The sequence below is a fragment of the Haliotis asinina genome, chromosome 10 (assembly GCF_037392515.1).
Source record: "Haliotis asinina isolate JCU_RB_2024 chromosome 10, JCU_Hal_asi_v2, whole genome shotgun sequence".
NCBI lineage: Eukaryota > Metazoa > Mollusca > Gastropoda > Lepetellida > Haliotidae > Haliotis > Haliotis asinina.
Genome location: NC_090289.1, coordinates 11,400,565 through 11,423,616, shown reverse-complemented (window position 1 = coordinate 11,423,616; position 23,052 = coordinate 11,400,565). Strand labels below are relative to the sequence as shown.

The 23,052-nt window shown below is 38.0% G+C and overlaps 1 long non-coding RNA gene across 1 annotated transcript in view; it reads right to left on the bottom strand.

The window, feature by feature from the left end:
* Positions 1-23,052, bottom strand: part of LOC137299006 (uncharacterized) — a 48,876-nt gene that overhangs the window by 25,441 nt on the left and 383 nt on the right. Inside the window, exon 2 of the long non-coding RNA XR_010957773.1 lies at positions 1,583-1,620. This is a non-coding gene — a long non-coding RNA (uncharacterized lncRNA). The remainder of the gene's footprint in view (positions 1-1,582; positions 1,621-23,052) is intronic.

Genomic DNA, 23,052 nt, shown 5'->3' with positions numbered 1-23,052 from the left:
ATATACACATGTATATATTAGTACTACACCTTGCTCTTTGCAATGTGTCGCCGGACGAACGCTTGTCAGTTTGCCATGTACATTCAAAGCCCTCAGATGTCCATTTCATGACAAGTTAGTATTCAATGGGCTTTGATCTTCTCCGAAAGGTAACTCACGGGACTGTTATTGAATGTATATGCCAACGTGTCGGACGTGAACAGATTGGTGATTAATTAGGACGTGTATGTACTGGATAGTTTGTGTTACAGAATGTGTTTCCAGCCTCGAACAAGTCCTTACGATTGTGTCCGACATGTACAGCAAGCGTAGTCACGTGTGTAAGTTTGAAATTGATTGATGTAGATTTCACTCGTATCTACAACGTCTATGAAAGCACGCGAAAGCATGTCCATTACGATACCAAAGAAGCAAAGGCTATATCACACAAGATGCACAGGGTTTTATATTTTTTTATATTTAGCCAAAGTTATCGAACTGTTCCTCGTCTATTTCTAATAGCACAAACGTACTTGTTGCATGCTAAGGATTTGTCTTTGCCTCTGCTCAATATAGAACATGATCTGTGGCTGTAAATTGCTGGTATTTTTGTCATGGGTATGGACGCTAAGTGGATATGTGTATATGTGACAAAAAAGGACTCCAGACATTCATCAAGTGAGTATTTAACAAGAAGACCCGTGAGTGTACCTTTTCATAGTCTGACACTCCGATCAGGTATAACGTGCCTGCGCATTTGCGCATTGCATTTGGAGATCGACATGACATAAATATCACCTCAAGCATATATTCCATATAATATAATTTCTTAATTGTAATCAGATATACTTAAGTAAAATAAACATTTTTTTCATTATGCAACAGGGTCAACAATGTCTTGTCGACTAATTATAATTAAATCGTTACAAACTGGTATACATTTATTTTAGCTCATTAGTTGATAATTATTTATGTATTTATTTATCCACTGAGTTATGTTTGAAAACTGTTAAATGAATCCTATAATTTGACAGAATTGCTCAATACATTGAAATAGTCTATCACTAAGTTGCATGTTAGATTGTCATATGTAGAACAACAACTTCAGCACAAAACAGTATATAAGTCAATACTATGTGTTTTTCGTGAAAAAAATGCAAAATGCTCGTATTTACACGTGGTCAGCAAAACAGATGATGGTGTTCTGTGACGATATATTTAGCATAAATTTGTGATATTTTGTATATTAGGTTCCGCCGTGTATATTTACGTATGATCACTGTAATTATACATCCAATACCGCATGGATGGATGGACGGAAGGATGGATGGATGGGTGGGCGGATGCGTGTGTCCATGTATGCATGCAGGTAGATTCACACTGACGAACGTTGATAACAACAATAGAATTATTCGTCGTTTCCTCTTAACGTTTTTGTATGTTATTAAACATATGTCGATAACAACAATAAATATATCATTCCTCTTCCTGGTGCCGAAAACTCATGGATGCAAACTTTCCCTGATCAGTTCCTTGACGATCGTAATGCACGCTTAGTGTCACGAAAATATGTGCCTGCTGTAATAAAAATATACTAACTTACCTTGTTAAGAGTCGATGCCCAGGGTGTAGATCAAATATCTGCAAAATAACATTAAAATTATTAATATAAAACTGATATAGAACGAATGAGTAAACCTGTGAAGCAAATGTCAGCTGAATGCATAAACGAGAGACAGGTAGGTCACCGACAATAAAGAAAAAAAGAGCATAAATACAAAACAACGACAAAAAGAAAAGAAAACAGAGAGGATTACCTGGAGCGTTGGTGATAAATTAAGTCGGAACTCTGTTGCTACATATTAGTATTTATTTCAAATAAACTGACGTCGGTAACTGGACGGTGGGGCTTGTCCCAGACTGTACACCTTGTTAAGAGGGCGGTGTGCACGTGGTATCCGAGTGGTTATAGCGTTCGCTTGTCACGCCGAAGAGCCGGGTTCGATTTCCCGCGTGGGTACAATGTGTGAAGCCCATTTCTGGTGCCCTCGCTCTGATATTAATGGAATATTGCAAACAGCACCGTAAAACCAAACCTCACTTGCCCCTTGTTAGGAACCAAACATTTTGTTTTCTTGTGGAGGGTGAAAAGTGTTTTATTTTAATAAGATATATAGACTCGTTCTTTATAAAATCATTTTTGCAAATAATACTGAAAAATATCTTGTCTTCAGTCAGAATTCCAGCAGAATCCCTTAAATATCGAATGAATATCCCTTTAAAAACAACTTCAAAATCCTATTTAGTCTGGTACGAGTTATCTCCCTCTGTGGAGGGATCTGTGTCTGGTCCGAATGGCGTTATCTCGTGTAACTTGTCGCACGCGTCTTCATATCACTGTGCCAAATTTGAGTTCAGTTCAATAATCAACGCAAATTAAAATTCCGTTAGGTTAGATGTTTAAATATCTGTTGCACACCAATTTGATGAGCACACCTGTGTGAAATTATACATGCTGAGAATGTGAATTCTTTAAGAGAAAGTATGTCATTTTAACCTGTACGTGAGAATGAATATGCAAATAATGTTTGAATACCAACAGAAACAGATTTAAACCACATGTATTGTAATTTGTTAAAATGCGTTTTTCTTTACGTCTGCAAAGAATCGATAGAGTAGCCTAGTGCACGTGGTTAAAGCGTTCATTCGTCAAGTCCGGGTTCGATTCCCCAAATGGATACAATATTTGAAGTCCACCTCTGGTGGGAATACTGCGGCGTAAAGCTAAACTCACTCTCTGTAGAAGGGTAGTATTGTGATTCGTAGCGCCGAAAACCCGGGTTCGAGTCCAGATGGGGCAATGAGTTAAACCAAGTTCTGAATTTCTGGTGTACAATGTCGAGAGTGAGTATAGTTTTAAGCCGCGTTTAGCAATATACATGTACCAGCCACATCACGATCACGGCAGGGGGCACCAGAAATTGTGTTCACACACTCCGGTGCGACGACCGAACGCTTTCACCATTAGGCTATCCTTACAGCTGAAAACACAGGTTCGATTTCTCAAATGAGTACAATGTGTGAAGCATTTATGGTGTTCCTCGCCGTTATGTTGCTAGAAAATACTGCCAAAAGCGGCGTAAAAACATACTCACTCACTCACTAACATTGCTGGACTGCTAAACAAAATCCGACATTAACAACCCACCCATGTTATTTTTTGTTGTTGTTGTTTTTGGGTTGGTATTGTTGTTGTTGTTTTAGTAATGTTACACATGGTGACCTCTCAGATTAAATATACTTTTAATAAAGTAATATAGAGCGCCTGAGTAGGTCAGTCGCTGTCCCACACGAGTACAATGTGTAAGGACCAACTCTTGTGACTCAGAATGAATAGTATCTTACTAAAGGCATAAAACTGTACTCATTCACAAAGTCCCGTTTATGAAATCTCAAAAACGTTTCGCTAGCAATTGATTTGAGAACTATCGTGTTAAATGTATGTGGTTTTCGGTGTTTACATAACGCATCATATTGCTTGTGTTGTGTATGGCTTATGAAAGGCATTGCTCATGGATGGATGCATTTGTGGGTAGTTTGACAGTATTTTACTACCGTTTCAGAATGGCTGAACGGAATGGGTTGTGAATCTCCGTCGGTCAAAGGGAGGTCACTCGTGTGAGAGGTTTGACCGCTGTCGACCCTTGTGGCCGGCAATAGCTTTGTATATAAAGTATAGTTCAATCATAAATATTTAATTCATTGAAATTTTCCGTTCAATACTACACACAATAGACAGACAGAAAGTCAGTATCAATCACACTAAACGAGAAACTGTGTTCTAATTTGAACTGTTCAAAAGCGAATATTTTCGTTTTAAATGGTTTCTTTTACATCAGTTTTTTTAAAAACCTAGATCACGTGACATGCCAAATGTCCATGTATATTAGCGGCAGTTAAAACTGTTTGGGTATTTATTGCTTATTATAGGAAATGCTAACGAAGAATTATATTGGAATACGTTAACTTGCATTTTTGGTAGGAAACACAAAAAATAGATATAAAAATTACGCGAAACGCGTAATTCTTCTGATAAAATACTGTGAATTGTCATTATGACATAATGGTGGTTTCTGGAGAGTAACGTGGTTTGACAAATATTTCATTACCAAATATTCACATTTGAATAAATAAACGTCATTTTATTTAATCTGCTAATCTCTCTGAGTCTTTGATCTCCCACGGACACCTTTACAATTAAAATTGGATTGTTTATTACTATCAAAACTATATATGTTCAGAGGCTGAGTGACCCCTTTGAGTTCGTTGCAGCTGGAGTTAAAAAGTTTACTGCAGCTGGCTGCAGCTGTAGTTAAACAATTTACTGCAGTTGGTGGCAGCTGTAGTTAAAACGTTTACTGCAGTTGGTGGCAGCTGTAGTTAAAACGTTTACTGCAGTTGGTGGCAGCTGTAGTTAAAAAGTTTACTGCAGTTGGTGGCAGCTGTAGTTATAAAGTTTACTGCAATTGGTGGCATCTATAGTTATAAAGTTTACTGCAGTTGGTGGCAGCTGTAGTTATGAAGTTGGTGCAGTTGGTTTATGTACCTTTTTTTAGCGCATTGATAAATACATAACAGTCATCCGATTTCTTCTTACTGCTGATACTAAATGTGACGCTCAGCACTATAGTAGCAGTCATGTAAGTTGATGAAATGTAATGCAAACTAGTTACGATCAAAGAACATGTATTAAACATCATGGAAGTCGACACAGACGTTGGTGAATTCCCAGATGCGCGGAAAACTTATTGATTTTTTTTTCAATAATGAAATAACTCTGTTCCTCTGCGCATAGACTTTCACAAGCAGCCAATCACTGATCCTTAAATCGATATTTTTGGCCCCACTTTATTCAAATTGATTTCTCATCCACGTGTATGTGAGCAAAAATAATGCACTGTCTTTAGTGAATGCTGAAGACTTGTGGGATAGATATCCCCGAAGACAATACAGAACATGCAATAATACACGCCTCGTTTTGAGAATATACTGCCTTTGGAGAGATCGATGACTGCCTTTAAAAGCGTTACAATTCCAAGCGGAAAATGTGGCGAACAAAACCGAGGCAGAGTTATCTGTCCTGATCATTTTGAAAGGCCGTGTTTCGAATATAATGGCGCCGTATGTACCCGCAAAGTTCCCGATCCTGACAGGCGACCGTGAACCCGTTGAACACGCAAGTGCGTTCAGCCCTAGGGTAGATGGCTTTACAGATATACCTAGATTAGAGACGGGATTGTCATGTCTTTCATATATACACGAATCAATTTCATCTGAAATGTACATGTAATGTATTAGCTCCTGTCACCCTGAACGTTCAGTACATGTCAATAACCAAACGTACTGATGGTGATGGCAGATTCGGTGCGGAGTAGGGCAGAGGGAGATTACTGTATAAATGATTGGGTATGTGTGAGGGGGTGGGGACTGGGGGCCGGGGGCTGGGGGCTGGGGGCTGGGGGAGGTAGTCGGGGGTGAAGGGGTAGCGCGTGTAGTATTGGAGTTGAAGGATAGGTTGTTGTGAGAGCGGTTGTTTGACAATTAGTCCCAGAAAAATTGGAGACCACGAGCATAAATAGTAACGTTCGTACGTGGATTTCGTACACTGGATTTGAAAACAGAGTCAGCCAGACTGTTTTCTTTTTTGTCGGAGAGGTTGACGTTATATTCACCGTCGATGTAGTTGGTGTCACTTAACAGAACAGAAAACACAACTCAATTACTGTTGAAAGAAGCACGTGGACGTCGCAACGCTTTGACTTTCGCGGTTTGGTTGAACACCTGTTACCAACAGCAACAGATGCTGTTGTACAACAGCAGAACACCTGCTGCTTATACTTATGATCGAACGTCTGTCGTCATTTGGGCAGATACTCGTCAGTATTCATGACATTTAGATATTTTATTATAAACAGAACAAATTTCTTGTCTATGCCAGAGCCACTATGGAATATCGACGTCAAACGTCGGGTCACGAATATGTCACACCAACATATATCAGGTCTGAAATTTTGGTAACTTCAATTTATATACACATGCGATAGATTAACCCTTCTGCATGTAATCACGTTAACCCTTCGGCATGTAATCACCTACCTAACACTCCCGCAACAGCTGATCGGTGAGGCGAACGTGATTGTTGCAAGTGGTGTACATTTCATAGATCATGATGTCAGATGTTGTCAGCTGTTGTCACCTGTTGTCAACTAAACCAAGGAGGTCAGATGGTAACCCTGACCTGTTTAAACGTTAGATCAATGCCGTTGCCAGGTAACGTCTCTTCTGGTTAGAGGTGCGGCGGGGTAGCCAAGTGGTTAAAGCGTTCGCTCGTAGCGCTGAAGACCCGGGTTCGATTCCCCACATGGATACAATGTGTTAAGCCAATTTCTCATGTCCTCCGCCGTGATATTACTAGAATATTGCTAATCGCGGTGTAAAAATCACTCACTCACTCACTCAATCACTCACTCACTCTCCTGGTTAGATGCTCAGGAAGCAGCTCAACAGGAGGGCTAAGGACTGTGCAACCTATGGGGTACATAGTTATTTGATGGGGGACTTTGGGGGACTTGGATGTTATCTGATTAAATAGTTTACTTTAAAATGATACACCCTCCGTTCATAACTAACACGTATGTAACGAACTGATGGATAAAACGAACTGATGGATATAACGAACTGGATGTTTTAGTCTCAGACAGTTGCCGTAATTCGAAATGAGTATGGCGTCCCACGTTTAGAACGAAATACAATTAGTGGTCCCATTAAGTTGATTATGTATAACCGTGTTTACGTATTACAAAGGCCCATGTCTGTTGTAGCTGGTACATTGAACGATGAATTTGTTATGTGGAAAGTTACGTGTTATATGAAACCTTTATTTTGATATAGCTCCAAAGTTGAAACTGTATACATGACGGGATAACGAATGTTTTCATCGTAAAATATGTAGACTGACTTATGTTATTGTGGATTCCGAATTTTATAAATTTGTATGTTCGTTGTTGTGTTTTGTTTGTTGGTGGCATTCCTCTATACTTTCTTTTTTTCATATGTGTGTGTGTGTGCTTGGGATGGGTGGGGGAGTAGGGGTAAGGGGGCGTAAAGTTTTGTTTCGATTTACCGTTTTCTTTGTTTTGTTTAGTTTTGTAGTCCTTCTTTTTTCCGCGGTGGATGGTGGGGTGATTTTGTCAAGCATATCCCACATTAGACGTGAGCTTTTAGGCGTAGACCTGTAGACCGCCCATATAGTCTATATTCAGCACGCTTACTGGTGTAATCGATTACAAGGAAGATGATCTTTGTGTCATTGATGCAATATCCGGCCAAAATAACAACAGGCATTGTACATGTAAACAAAAGCATATCTGGTTGGTAGTAGCAAATTTTGAAACTTCCATCAGATCAAAATTAATCCTTCTCCACGAAACACGTTTCCATAGATCAGTATCTGTGTCACGTGACACGTGACACAGTTTCCGTGTACCATAATTAAGCGACCTGTGCCAAACTGCCTTCCCAGCTGAATGATCTTCCGTGCGCATGTGCATAGCTCATCGTTACCGTCATCAAATAATTATGATGAAGCAGAAACCTATCGAATAATTAAGATAAATGAGGCTCAAAGCAGAGATGTTATCTGAATTCGCAAAAAAACAAAAACAAGAGAAAATGCTCCCTTTGTACGAAAAACCGTTGGGCAACGATCTTAATTAATACAGAATATTTCAAACATGTCCGTGGAACATCATTCTTGTTGTGGCGACGACAGATTTTCACAGCAAACGCTCTTTAATGATTGAAGCTCTCAAACTGTTAAATTTGTCAAGTTTTCAGCGGGTAATCTTAAGCTTGTCGGCAACATCAAAGGGACTCTTCCTTCATTTGGCGTCTGTTGCTGTGGGCTAAATATATTTATCTTAATGCTTGCCGGCAAACGCTTACCACACTCTAGCCTGTCTAGATGGCACTAAGTCAAACGGGATGACATACGCAGAGCTCAACTGGGGAATATTCTGTAGACTTATTAACGAGCCTCTTGCACTGAACTGAACCGCCCCGCGTTCTGTATGATGGTATGTTTCTCTATTTACATATTTATAACATCTACTTAGTTTGGAATTTTAAGTTAAACTTTTCCCGAATATGCAAACTTAATGTTTTTAGTGTTCGTTGCTTTATAATTTAGCAGAGTGGGAATTAAAGTTATGAAGAAACATTAAGTGTGATTAAAAGTTTGAAATATATTAAGATGGAAACGAAATCGATACATTAGCTTAACAACAGAATTTGTGTATGGTTTAAAACAGTCAAAGACTACCTTGATTTTTAGATTCAATATTAAACAATGGAATTTATTTCATACAAATAGATATGTCTTTACATTACCTCCAAGGTTTTTCCAAGTACATGAAAATGGATTGCTTTTAAGGTTTATTCTGTTTTTCTATAATAACTCTCAGCTAGATAGATAAATATAATTAAGAACTGCCGGCAATGAAAAAGTGTCAATCAATAAACACGTGACCCGTAAAGGTATCGTGGCACAAGTTCTTTGAACCCTCTCTTAGTGGCGCAAAAAAACCCTAATGTGTTAATTACTCTCAGGCTCTTCTCGTTTTTCCCATGAATCAGTTTACTGACATGAACTGTATCAGTCAGACTTTGCCAAAGTTGAAACAAATTAAGGCAATGACATCATTGATGAATTTACGCTGATGTTGAAATAAACATCGAAACAATTTAGTTATGATCACAGAGGCGGTGATATCCAATGTATGAACAGCTAACACTTGCTAACACTTGCTAACACTTGCTAACACTTGCTATCTTTGTACATAAGCCGCATGACACGGTCCATTATTATCGAATATAATAAAATACTTAAAATACATTTCAGGTATATTGGTAATAAAAACGTTTGCATATTTACTGGGTGAATTCACTGCCGAATATCATGGGGAACTCAGTTACAAATGGTGACTAGACTTAAGTTGATTCGTGGTTGTATCGTGAGTCTGTGTGACTGCTGATGTCGTGCAAAAGTTCCTCGAGCGCGTGAGGTATGCTCATAATTTCACTGTTTTGCCTGGTTGATTATTTTTTTCTGGCTTTTTAATTTATTGAGATATATTATATATATATTGTTTTAAATATCATTACCGAGTTTGAGAATGTAAACCAATCTCAATTTATCACACTCAGTAATGTATACAATGTTTAAGTACACTTAAACATGGGACTGTGAATATTTCATTTTTTCCAACAGTGAATGCAAATATATAATTAAGAGAGGTGTACGTTTGCATTAATTTAGAGTTTCTCATAAGAGGATATATGTCACACATTTTCAATACATACACCAACTCTGTATGTTAGATACATAATAATGTGAAAGAAATAGTTATAAAATGTACAAGTTGTGCATGAATTTCGTTCATTCGTGCAACCCGCCTATTCCGCGTGACTCGGGAAGAGGATGCAAGGCAGAGTTACCTCCCTTCGACCTTTAGCGACCCGATGCTAATATTTCATCCGGTCAAGCGTGAGTTGTAGCAACTGGGGCCCCGCAAGACGAATGAAACATTACTCCCACTTCAGTACAATGATTCGCAGCCAACCACCGACGCGCTACATCACAGAGATTGTGATTTCCTTGTATTTATCTATTTATCAACGTTAATTCGCCTTGTTGGTTCATGATATGTTTTGCTCATAATTAATTCACGCGACACTCTGCATTAACACAAGAATAACTTTAATGTTTGATGCATTTAAATATAATGCTGAATGTGTGTTTATTATCAGTAAAAATACAAAACTAAATTCATACAGATGTGCCCAACGAAAACAGCACTATATTTTTTTAGAAAAATATCATAGAATAAAACAGAATCAGGATTAAATATTTCGTTCATTTCGATGAATGTTTATTTTATTAAATTTGTGATATAAAATCTCTTATACTCTTGGGAATATTCCTAATTTGAAACAATGTACAAATCACGTAAAATGAATGAAATTTCGTTTCTTGGCAAATCGTCCCCAAAGCGTCATTTCAATCATGGTCGCCATGTGCACATTTTCGGAGCGCAACGACTTGGAAGAGGACATGTCTCGCAACAGAGCACACGGCGTTTGGGAGAAAAATTGACATGTTTACGAGCTATGTGCCGTCAGTCCCAAGTTTATCGCTTAAGCGTTCACCGTCCGGCTCAGTGACCACATGGCCCCTTGCTAAAGCTTCAGCCGAAACTTTACCTTGGTAAACAACAGAAGCCATTTTGAATGTTGCATTCTGGGTTTGGGCTCTCGAACTGGGAAATGTGCCGAATATTTTCTGTAAGTTTATTAATTTCTAATACACATTTTTTACATTCTGTTTGTCAAATTTTTAAACTGACAAGTATTTCGTTAAATCAATAAGAAACTATTTCTCCTATTTCTGACCTCAGATTCAGTAAATGGATTATGACTCAATTGTTCTCATTTTATGTTCAGACAATTACTCCACTTTAGTGTTGTAAATATTGTGAATATCTAATTGTATTTAGTTACTTCAAACCTATTGTATTTAAATCCACTTGGTGGAATACCATGAGCAAACTTCCACCAATTCTGACAATACCATATATCCAAAATTGATATATTATTCGTGATGGTACACTAATTGAACAAATTTGATCTGTAGCTAAAATAATTTGTTAAAATCTTTGGGTATCCGCCCGTAACGGTTGTCCTGCGAGTCAGAACCTCGCCGAATTTTCGCTTTGTTTCTCAAAGGCTATAACTCATGGTTAAGTCTTCCGACTTGGCAGAGCGAATACAAAACGTGGTATCGTGAATTATTGCCATGGACTATTAAGACCAAGCCAGATGGAATAGGCAGTGTAAGCCGTTTTGATGACTTTAAAGTCGGTCCTTAGCCCGCATTAGGAAAATCAGCCTTCTTTATTTTAATGCTAAAAATTCAAAAGAAATGAGAATTAAATCTTTGACCATATGGACAAGTGAAATCACGAAATATAGTGTGATCATCTGAATATTTATTATTTCAAAATGACGCCCTGTGTTTACATACTCAAATTTAAATTTGAGCTATAAATAATTCAAAGTTTGATCGAAAGTGTGAAAGATACTGTTGAATGTGTAATAAAGAGAATGAAATGTCTCCTATTGGGGATTGTTTTATTTGATTTTATAATCTGTTAATGGTCAGCTAGAGTGGACAGGATTAACGGCTAATTCCTCAATCGATCATCTTGTATTACGGCTAACTGACCGGTCAGCTTGCAAGACATTGTCCCCAGTCGCACTTTCCTTCCGTCATGAATGTATTTTTGGATAAGCGTGAAACATGATACATTCATGGGTTCATGTGTTAAGGTACATTACCCTTTCAGACAATTTCGGTTGAACGAAGACATAAAACAGACAACACTTTAAACATTAAAATCATTCACACTGGGCCTAAGAAAATATTAACCACGTGAAAATCTTGTGTTTTCCTGAGCAATATGTTTTCCAGATGTGATAGAAAATTGTTTATACATATCCTAAAAAAAAGATATCCTTTTTGGAATGTTGATACAATGTGTTTAAAAATATTTGAAAATATATTAGATGTAATTATGTTTTAGTGTCCCAAAAAATTCAATCTGAAATGAAACAAAAAAATCAGTGTTATGTCTGATGTATATGTTTGTTTCTTTGTTTGTATGATTATCCATGACATTTCACTCCTCTGGTTAATGACATGGATAGTTCGTTGTTTTAAATTTATTATTTGCTCATATTTCTTTTTTTCCGAGTGTATTGATATTTACAAGTGTGTAAACAATATAAAGCAGGTCTTGGTCCATGCTTTCACAATTACCTAGCAACTTAAGTGAAAGATATATTCACAGCAATAGATTGGACGTTATTGTTGAAGCCATAACAGATCGTTTAATATATTTCTCTTTGAAAAACAGACACCAAGTTCAATATGATAACATAACCCATGCGAACCAAGTTTAGATTACATCATATCTGGAACAGGTTCGTAAATAGAATGAAAAAAACAGACAGCATGTGATATACACGTGACGACAATGTTGTGAAACAGTGACAGTTTATGCCAGAATTATCATGTGTCCATACACTACAGTACTAAGTACATATCTCACGGCATCCATGACTGTGAACAACATCTGCTTCATTGAGACCTTAACCATCAGAAGTCGCATTATTTTCAAAACTGAGACATCTGCTGAAACCAAAATTCGTTGGTAATTAAAGACATGAAAATTCATGAAGGATTTACCTAAACCGGACCAAGATCTTCCCGCCCGCCAAACTAAAGTTAGCTTGAATTGTGATTTTAGAATTTGCCTATCGCTGTCTTTATCTTGGAGCAATCCTTGTAGAATCCAGGACTGAGTTCGTCTTGGTAATTAAATGTCTACCCTCTCCTCATAAACCTCGCGAGTCAGCAGAGAAACTCTTACGAAGCGGTCTGGTTTCGACGATCGCGATTCGTTGGATCTCAAAGGTCACAGGTCACTGCAAAGGTCGTGATGCTATTCTCTGAATAACCGCCTCTTATCTGACTGCGCCTTCTCGTTTTAAACATTGGGGAACGAACATTATTCATTTCGTTTTTGTGCCTTGGAAAATGTCCTGAAAATCCATAATTTATAACACGCCGAAGCGAGGAAGCCTCGCTGATTGTTCGGTTACTTCCTGTAAGCTGTTAAAATTAATTGAGCCACAGGTATTTTACATTTATTGTCACCAAACATTTAATAAGATGATTTGCAATGTGTATGCCTCTAATTTGAAAGAAACACGAGAAGAAAAATAGACTCAACAAATACTCATTGTCTCATTTCATAAAAATATTATTAGGATTTTCGAAAGGCATATGTTTATTGTAAACGTGTACTTAACATCCATCACGATTATTTAGTACAAGACTAGTATCAAATATGCATGTTTGAAAATTTATATGATTCATCCTGATAAAATCATCTTGTCAGAACTATGATGTAAACACAAATGGTCACGTTATGTGTGTTTATTTTATGTAAATAAAACCTTAACAAACAGCGTCCGTCGTTTTCATAATATTCAGTTTTATCACGTGTCATCATTTAGTTAATCACTTTAAAATAATGTTAATAGAAGTTAGTGATATTTACAGGATTTTGCATGCATTCGAAATTTAGAAATCTTTACAAATTTTGCAATTCCGAAAACAGGTCATATCAAATGTGAACATAAGCGAATTGTCCAAACTCGTTTGAATTATCATAAAACAAGTACTTAAACTGTGCCGAAATCGGTGATACTTTCTGAAATATTCTCTTCCCTACAAGTTCTAGAGAAGCCTACAATAAACAACCTTGAGAAGATTATTCGAAATACACGATATCCCGGTTTCAAAAGAGTTTACAAGTTATCAGAAATCTCACAAATATTAATGTTAAAAAAATTCTTTTCAACGAGAAATAATACGCCACCTTCCGCGAAACCCTCCCTCGTCAATCCCAGCAAAATGGCCCTGAAAATCCCTTTCAGCTAACATTACATCTCTCTCACGTAACTCTCCTCTAAGCCAGAGCAACAATCACTATGCTCCTTCGCCCTGCACCCCCAGAATGATAAAGGACCCCGCAAATCCTCGTCCCCCATCCTGACAGCTCCAAGTGCAGGTAGATATTTATGGGCACAAGGGTCAGGGGACCGACTTCAAAGAGCTTTTGGGGACCCAAATTTGACCACTCCACAATGATAGGAGACGGGGGATGGCTTTTTCTTCAAGAAGGCATCAATGCGTCGGCTTCTTTCATCTTGTAAGTATTCACAGCGGGCTCTGAACGTTTTTGAACAATATACCCACCCCTCTTTGTACAATCTTAGATTCGTCGCTGGTCGTTGCTGGATGAGCTCAATGCCGTACACGTCTGAGTATCAAAAGGCTATTATCAGCCGTGACGTCTCCCCAATGCATCTTACAGAGCTCCTCTTTGACTTGCATTGGTTGTATTTGAATATCGCACACATTTCTGTCAAAAGAGTCTATGTTCCTGGCCTGAGTATTGGTCATGCATCGCTGCCCACCCCACATCAAGGCCCTCGCTCTATGTAGTAACATTGGAGCGTTCCGTATTATTTATCGTTTAACTGTCTCGCCGGTGGAAGACGTGGCTTCAGTCTTCGGTAGGAGTCACACACTGTCCCTTTATGATAATTAATACGTAAATAATTGGGCATTAAATCATCCATCTTTTGAAAACTATGTGTGTCGACAAACGTTACTACATTCAAAGACAAAATTGTCGGGGGTGTTCATGACCGAGGTTGTAGTCAACTCTGTACATTTTTCATTGATACCTATGTGGGATATTTTGGTGTAGACTGGAAGCAGATTCATTTTCATATATTACTATACTGGTGTGTATATATACGACTGATTTATGAGCATATTCCGAAATGCTGAGTCATCAAGGGTCCTGTTTCATTAAAACACGAAAAAAAGCGTAAACACTTAAATGTAACTAATTTTGGAACTAATGCCCTGAGAATCTAAACAAAATATAAAATAATAATTAAAACAAAACAAAACAAGGAAGTGAGCAAGCACAAAATACATTTGCCCAAACCACAACAAACATCTGCCAAGCGCCACAACATCACACAATAGCATCACCAGTAATGCTTGCAACGAATCCGTTCACCTTCCAAACCGTATTTTCATATATTACTAAGTTAACCTTTAGGCATCCCAACCCCTCACAAATTAAAAGCGGGCTCAATACTGAGCGATGGCAAAACCATAAGCTTCTAATAGCTGTCTGTGTTTATTCTGTCTCCGTTTTGTATAGCGTTCATTGCTGAGGAGCATAAAACGGTTTATTTTGTACGAGTTTTATTAGTCACCCTGCAGTAAAACCAGATGGGTGGTAGTTCATTCACAACTCAAACGACAAAACATCCTTGTTTTATGGCGCCCTAGAACACAATAGCAAAGTCATATTGCGTTAAAAAACATGTACACGGTAATAAGCCTGAAATAAACACGGCAATTAAGTTTTATAAAATATGTTATGGGGTCTCTTCTACATCCAGAACGTCATGTATGGGATGAATTATGACAAATATTAATTACCTGTCATTAGCATGATGTCGGAAATCTCTCATACAGGCCACAATATCTTCTGCACCGTCTTTAAACTGATATCTTTGTGATAATGATTTTGATACCCAATGAATAAGCAGCAATTGCATTGTGCCCTAGATGTTTTAGGATTTTATAATTGGTCTTGACAGATGTTATGTGAGAAAGATACTAATTTTCCCCAGCAATACCGTCTCTTTGTGAAGAAGTTAGGCATACTTGAAATCGACACACTCTTATCTGAAATTAACACGTGTACATTTCACTGACAAGAGGTGATCAGCTGTTCAAGACGTCATTCCTACAGCACAGATTCGTCAAGAGGTGAACTCACAATACACAGTGGTCCAATTGTCAAGTTCACTGTAAGTATACCCTTTTTGAAACAGACTGCGGAAGCACAGTTACATACAAGCTTTTGATTGATGTAATGTCAAATCACAAATTAGCATTGTAATCGACAGAAGCGAGATGTGGATTTCCGATACAGTGATATGTATACAATAGTTGTTTTATTCTCTGTGGCAGTGGCTTAAAGGCCTGTCAAGCCTTCTATCACCCCCTTCACCTTCCAGTGTACAGTGTAGGAGACAGTGATGTCACCCAAACCGAATTCCTCTCAACGGTGTAACAAATACCTCAGGGTATAAGACACACTGGCAATTATTGTGAATTGCTCTTTTAAATCCATCCGTCTTGAAAGACAAAAAGTCAAGAAACTGCCTATCATCTAAATCCAAGCCCCTTCCGAGGACACCGGTGGTGAGATGAAGATACAGTTGGCTTCATTCACAGAAGCTGACATTTTAATAAGTCTCAGTCGGGGCTCCCCAAACACCAATACACAAACTTTGAAATGGAAGAAATCTTTCTTTGACAGTAATCTGTAGTCATACCTGTCTGGTAGTGTTATGACTCTGACGTGTGTCAGTAACATCCGATAAGGTGGCTGACTTTTCCATTGTCCGACATCTTTCGTCCCGGCTTTACCCGGGGTACAGTTTCCCTTGTGTCACCTATCAATGTAGACTATGATAGCGGCACGTTTACCCGGCGGGTAGGAATACCTGTTAAGACGCTTTTGTAACCCTCTGCCCGTTTTGTGTCTCCGGGAGGATTCTCTTGTCGGACTTGAACAACAAAAGTACATTGTGATGTTTACTACTCATCATGGACTGCCGCTTTCCGCAACAACCGTCGTCCTCCCAACTTCACTCTGTAAATGGTCTTCCCATCTTCACCCGCTACAAGACTATCACAAACTTCATATGTCATAGTGGCGCCTCAACTTCATCCGTTACAACACTAAACAACTTCACTCTTTACATCGTCATCCCATCTTCATCATTTATATCACCATCATAACTGTAACAACAACCATCTCAACTTCATCCGTTACAACAACCGTTACATCACCATCTCAATTTCATCCGTTACATCACCGTCCCAACTTCATCCTTTACATCACCATCTCAACTTCATCCTTTACAACAACCGTTACATCACCATCTCAATTTCATCCGTTACATCACCGTCCCAACTTCATCCTTTACATCACCATCTCAACTTCATCCTTTACAACAACCGTTACATCACCATCTCAATTTCATCCGTTACATCACCGTCCCAACTTCATCCTTTACATCACCATCTCAACTTCATCCTTTACATCACCATCTCTATTTCATCCGTTACATCACCATCCCAACTTCATCCTTTACATCACCATCTCAACTTCATCCTTTACATCACCATCTCTATTTCATCCGTTACATCACCATCCCAACTTCATCCTTTACATCACCATCTCAACTTCATCCTTTACATCACCATCCCAACTTTATCCAATACATCGCCATCCAAACTTCACCCGCTACATCGCCGTACATTTCATCTCTTACAACACCATCCATTTCGAAACCACTCCCATCACCATCCATTTCTTCTTGACATCCTTCACCATCCATTTCACTCCACACCATCACCATCAATGTCATCCCACACCATCACCACCCATTTCACAATCACGCCTGTCACCATCCATTTCACCATCATGCCCATCACCATCCATTTCACCATCACACCCATCACCATCCACTTCATCCCCAGACCCATCACTATCCATTTCACCTTAACCCAATCACCATCCAACTTCACCCTGACACATGGATTTACAAGTCTTGCCCTTCAGCACACACGCCACAGAGCAGTTGTTCAACAAATTTGCATTGTCAAAATACCTGCATAGCCTCATGGATCCGGACGTCGTAGTGTGGTTCTCTACCCTGGTATAGTTCCAAGTGCTCAAATCTGCTCACAATCTGCAGCAAGCCTATTACAGGCTACTGCACCAAATCCTATATACATAAGACTCTTATTCACTGGCAGCTCTGCCATCATGATAGAGCAGATATGAGGCCTAATCATTTACTACATCTGAAGAGTAACCCACGCTCTGGCCAATAATAAACGAACTGTTGGTAAATCGGCTTACGTCACAGTTAGCACGCTCCACACGAACATAGCCTCAACAACCATCGTTATCTCGAAGTTCCGGTTGGAGTTAACAGTAATTCGAGACAAACAATGTAACAATCTGGACCATTTCTTCATCTGATTGCCTAAACCAATAAATTACCTTACTTCGGATTTTTAGTTTCACTGTAGCAGATATCAAGCGCTGATTTGCTCTCAATTAATCAAAGATGGGCTCGAAATTAAATTGTTTTCGATTAAGTTTAAAGAGTTAGTTACAAATTAAAAGTTTTAAAAAGTTTTAAAAATTGCAGATGACTCTATTGAGGAGGGCTGTCAGTTAGATAATGGTGTTACCAGGAAACGAAATTTCTAAATCGTTGTTTCTGATACAATGATGATTATTTAGTACGAATATGGAGAGGGATTATACATTTAAAACTTCACCATATAACTTCAATGTAAAGACGCTTCGACACAACAAACCTTCAACATAGAGAAACGTCGACACCTCAAACTTCGACATACAGAAACGCCGACATTACACGCCGTTGACATGAAGAAACTTCGACATAACAAACCTTCGAGACATCAAGTTATACTGCCATATGAACGTGAGTGTAAGAAAAAGATAAGAGTGGACATTAGATGGCCTGTTTTTAAAACACAAACTGGTATGCCAAGAATTATCTTATGCTGTCGAAACAGTCATACCGCTCGTATATCTGGAAAAGAGCCATTTCTACGGATTGTACTTCTCATGCAGAGGTAACGTGTGACAGGTGATACCAGCAGGACAATATCGTGACCTTCACATGTCAAGAGAGAGACCAGAGCTGGCTGTTAACTTAAACTGGAAACACAACAAAACAACTCCGGTTTACTCGAAGGGCATTGGCCCAATACGATTCCCCAATTTACTCACGCTTTCTGCAAAATGCACAGAAACATGGATTGCCGTTAAGACTATCGGTTAATTTCAATTTAAACAATCTTTCGAGATAAACGATAACCGAAAGCGAAATTCGATTATATTGTCCAATGACATGTTGTACGCAAGCTAATTTTCATGTGACGACATCTGTTTAAACACATACAGTCGAACTATGATGTTTCGAGCGTACGTTTGTCTCGAAACAAGATCTCCCTCTTATTATTCACCTTTCGGTTATTACTGAAGTAAGATGCTTCATGTTCGACACACATGGTATTCACTGCATTCCGTTACACTTTGTTTAAAATAGCTACACAAAATGAAACTACCGACGTAACGCTAGCTAGCTTGGTCCGTGCGTTTTTCATGGGTATGACGGGGATAGATTAAAATAATTACACCCTGTATAATCGACCCTAACTTCGAGACAAACTGAGTTCGAGTTAAAAAGAGTTCACTTTGCTGTATAAACTAAACTCTCAGTTTAGTGGGGCACTGTGGTATCGTGGTATCAGGAACGAGTTAAATAGTTCTCCTACATGGAATGGTTCGAGTCCCAAACATTAAACGAATTTATATTCTTGTGTTGTTTTTTATCGAGTCAGCAGTGGTCTGTGACCCACGTCATTTGTGTTTTGCACCTAAAAAAGTATGCTATTCAAAAGAAATGAAAAAGAGAGAGAATTATCTGGTTCTTTCAAATGACTCGAGTCCCTCTGCCGTTGCTTCCGATAAACACAAAATCGTTCACGCCATCACTTTCAACTGACCTGATTCGTTACACACAGGTCCTATACAAGTGTTCATTGAATACTGCTCAAGATGAGCGTATGAGGTCTTACGCCGCTTTTAGCAAACGTGCAGTAATGTCAGGAGGACACCAGAAATGGGCTTTACATATTGTACCCACGTGGGGTTTCAAACCCAGGATTTGGTATGACGAGCGAACGCGAAGACCACTATGCTATGTGACCGCCCACGAAGATGTAGAACCCAAGATTCGTTCATATTAGCACAGAAACAAGTCGTGTTCCTTAACTTCTTTGAGTAGGATGCAGAACACTGTTGGTTTGCAATGCTGAAATGTAACACCCGGAGTCATTCAGAACTTAACGTTGCCCAAGAAATCAACACGAGTTTTCAGACATGTTTTAGGTTATTAATAGGCTGCATTCTATATAGAAATAAAATCAAAAATAAAAAAAAAATCACTCACTCACTCACGTTCACATTTCCGTGTGTGAAGTACACTTCCTGCCTCACTAAGGAGGCATTTATGGACTATTTCTGAAAACGGCTTACAACTGCATTCACTCGCACTCTTCAGTAATAATACACTCTCGCATTGTCAACATGAATGACTTCGTTGAAACAAACTAAACTCACTCACTCATTCACGCACGCACGCTCACATTTTCTCACTCAACATAATGATGATAAGTGTCAATGAGGTGATATTGGTTGACTATTTCTGATCCAACATAAACCTGCATTCACTCCCGCATCTCAACTATGACTTACACAAGCATTTTGAAGATAAATGACTTCGATAAAACAAACGCACTCGCTCATGTGCGTACGCACACGCATTCTCTCAATATAATATCATAATGACTATGGTAGCTACATTCGACCTTTAAGAGATATTTTGTAAAGGTCGCCATATACAGACGTATCCCTACCAACTGTAGCGTAGCATATATGCTGATCAAAGTTGGTTGCCTTCAGGTTTTAAGAATACTGACATGCATTAAACGACATGTTAACTTGAAATTATGCAGATGGTCATAATTATGAGGTCAGAGGTCAGCAAATGTCCATTGGTAACGTGACAGCATATGGGATCTAAATCTGATCGTTAAGCCGTTGACATCAGTTTGAAATGTGTTAAAAACCAATGAACGCAGTTCCGTCAGAAATAGCCAAGTAACATAATACTACAAAGCCAGTGGCTTCAACACTAAACGTATTTTGAACACACACGTTATGGGTTTGGTCAAACCATCCAAGTCTTTTATGACCAAATGTTAATTTGAGAAGTTTTGTTTGTTGAGCAGCCTTGTGTATTTAGCGTGTGTGGTTGATTTGTAAAGCGTATTAATGTAAAAACTCTAGAGAACATGAGATTTGTTTACAACATGTAACTTTGAGTGATCTATGACTCTCTTCTGTGAGTGCTAGATATTATTGTCACTTATACCTAGGGTGTAAGGAAAACAACATGGTTGTCTTTTCAAGCTTCTTTCGTTAATCGATGTACCTTATCGATATTCTGCTGTTACAAGTCATGAATAATGTGTCAATTCACACGGAGGCGTTTCTGAACTTGAACCGTTTTGAAAAAAATCCGAAAACAATTCTTAAATTAAACCATTAACCCTAAATAGCTGTCGGTTGAATGTTTATTTGTAAACGGGGGTATTGTTGTTTTTATCCAGGGACGTCAAATGTCAATAACAGAGAGTTTTGTCCTCATTTGGCCATTCAAAACGAAACAAACACTTCCCCATTTGTCAACAAACTGATTTCGCTTTCGCCAAGAGGAAAGATATCAAACTAACGAATGCCCGAGTTGTGTCAGGTCATATAAGCATTAGCATATCACAAAGGCAGTGAGTTAGATATCATGATATTAACATGATATCATTTACAGTATAAAGTGAAGCAGTCCACAGCAGAGATCGGCTACACATCAAATGTCATTTTTTGAAACACAGCAACCCATAACTCGTAATAATTTCGATGACTATATGTGATAATGTCCTCGGTGTATTTTCATGTCGCAAAATTAGTATGTAATTTCATCTTTTTCTTACTGATAATTAGAAAAATGTCGTGACATTTGTGTAACTGAAACTATATTTTCTTCAACACGTCAGACTTAAAGAATTGCTTAAGTGGTTGTGTACATTGATTTTTATTGCCGATTTGCATGGCAAGACATGATAGATAGGTATTCCGTTAAGTGTTTTGCTATTAATTTCTTTACAACGCGTGTCACATGAAATATTAAAAGTCTTTTTGAACGCTTCATTTATGTCACATTTAAAGAAATTATCTTAATGCAGTACGACCATTAAATAAATACCCAACGTTCCTTATTCGGATAAAGGTCTTTCATTAATAATCGATTGGTTTCATCGGTAAATTGAGTAGAGCGTGATAGTTCTAGAATAAAATATAACAATTAAAACTTACATTTTTTTATTCTGTTATTGCAAGATTAAAGGAAAATTTAAATTCAATTCGTCAATTAAATTTAACCTTAATCCGCCATCCAATACAAAACAGGCCCCGTGGTAACAATGAACAGAAATAGCTAAATAGTTTGGTTTTTTTTTAAATAAGACCTACAGGTTTGTTTTAACCATGTCGTCGGTAAAAAGCTATGTAAATATCATGGTAAATCTGGGTATATATTTTTTTTACAAAATTGAATAAATGATTTGACTGCTACGTACACTGACAACAACCTTGGCATTTATACAGAGTTAACCTTTCGTGTTTAATCTGCTTCAGAAACACCATTTTTTTATTATTTCTGTGTATTTGGCGTTCTTATTTCTTCATATTAGGCATGCTGTCACAAGTCGAACCTGCTTTCCAAAATCGATATTTTAAAATAAATATTGCAGTTAAATTTACTGATATTATTTCTCCAATAATTGTGAATTTATCAATATGATGACAGCTTTGTGATAAATTAGAACCAATTACAACATAAGAAAGCAAAATGACAAACAATGTAACCTCTAACACTCAAAATTATTTTCATATTTTGATGACTAATGTAAGACGAATTTTAGCAAATATAAAATAATTTTAATAATATTTAAATGAGCTGTGATCTAACATGTTAGCATTTACGTAAATTTGAATTTCAAGGTAAAAATGTATTGAAAACACTGTTTCTTTTGAACAAGATAATTTGTAAGTTAACAAAACATAAATTAGATCTGCTCACAGATACATTTCGTTTCTCCTTACAGATCATCTATCAATCATACGTCAAAAATGACATTTCATTTTACACGTTACATAGGTATGTGTCATTATGATAAATGCACTGATAAATTTGATAAAGAAACATCTCGTCTAGAAATCCTAAATTGAATTTCCCTCTATCTCATATCAGAATACATATACTGTGTCTGAATGTACGAATTCACTATCATCCGTTATGATAATGTAGTTTGCACGTGGTAAGCCAATTCGGTCGGGGGTCAATATGTACTTGAAGTCGTGGACAGGCTGCCCTGAACGAGAACTAGTATAACACCCTGGAAGTCATGTCAGTTGTGTGTCGACCAAAGATATTTTTGAGATGCTTATTGTTTCCCTAGGAAGACGCTACTCAAGAAAACAGTCTGACCGCTTGGCCACTTGACCGAACACAACGCGGAGAACAGATCGCGATTCCCGTGTGCATAACGGAGCGCGTCCC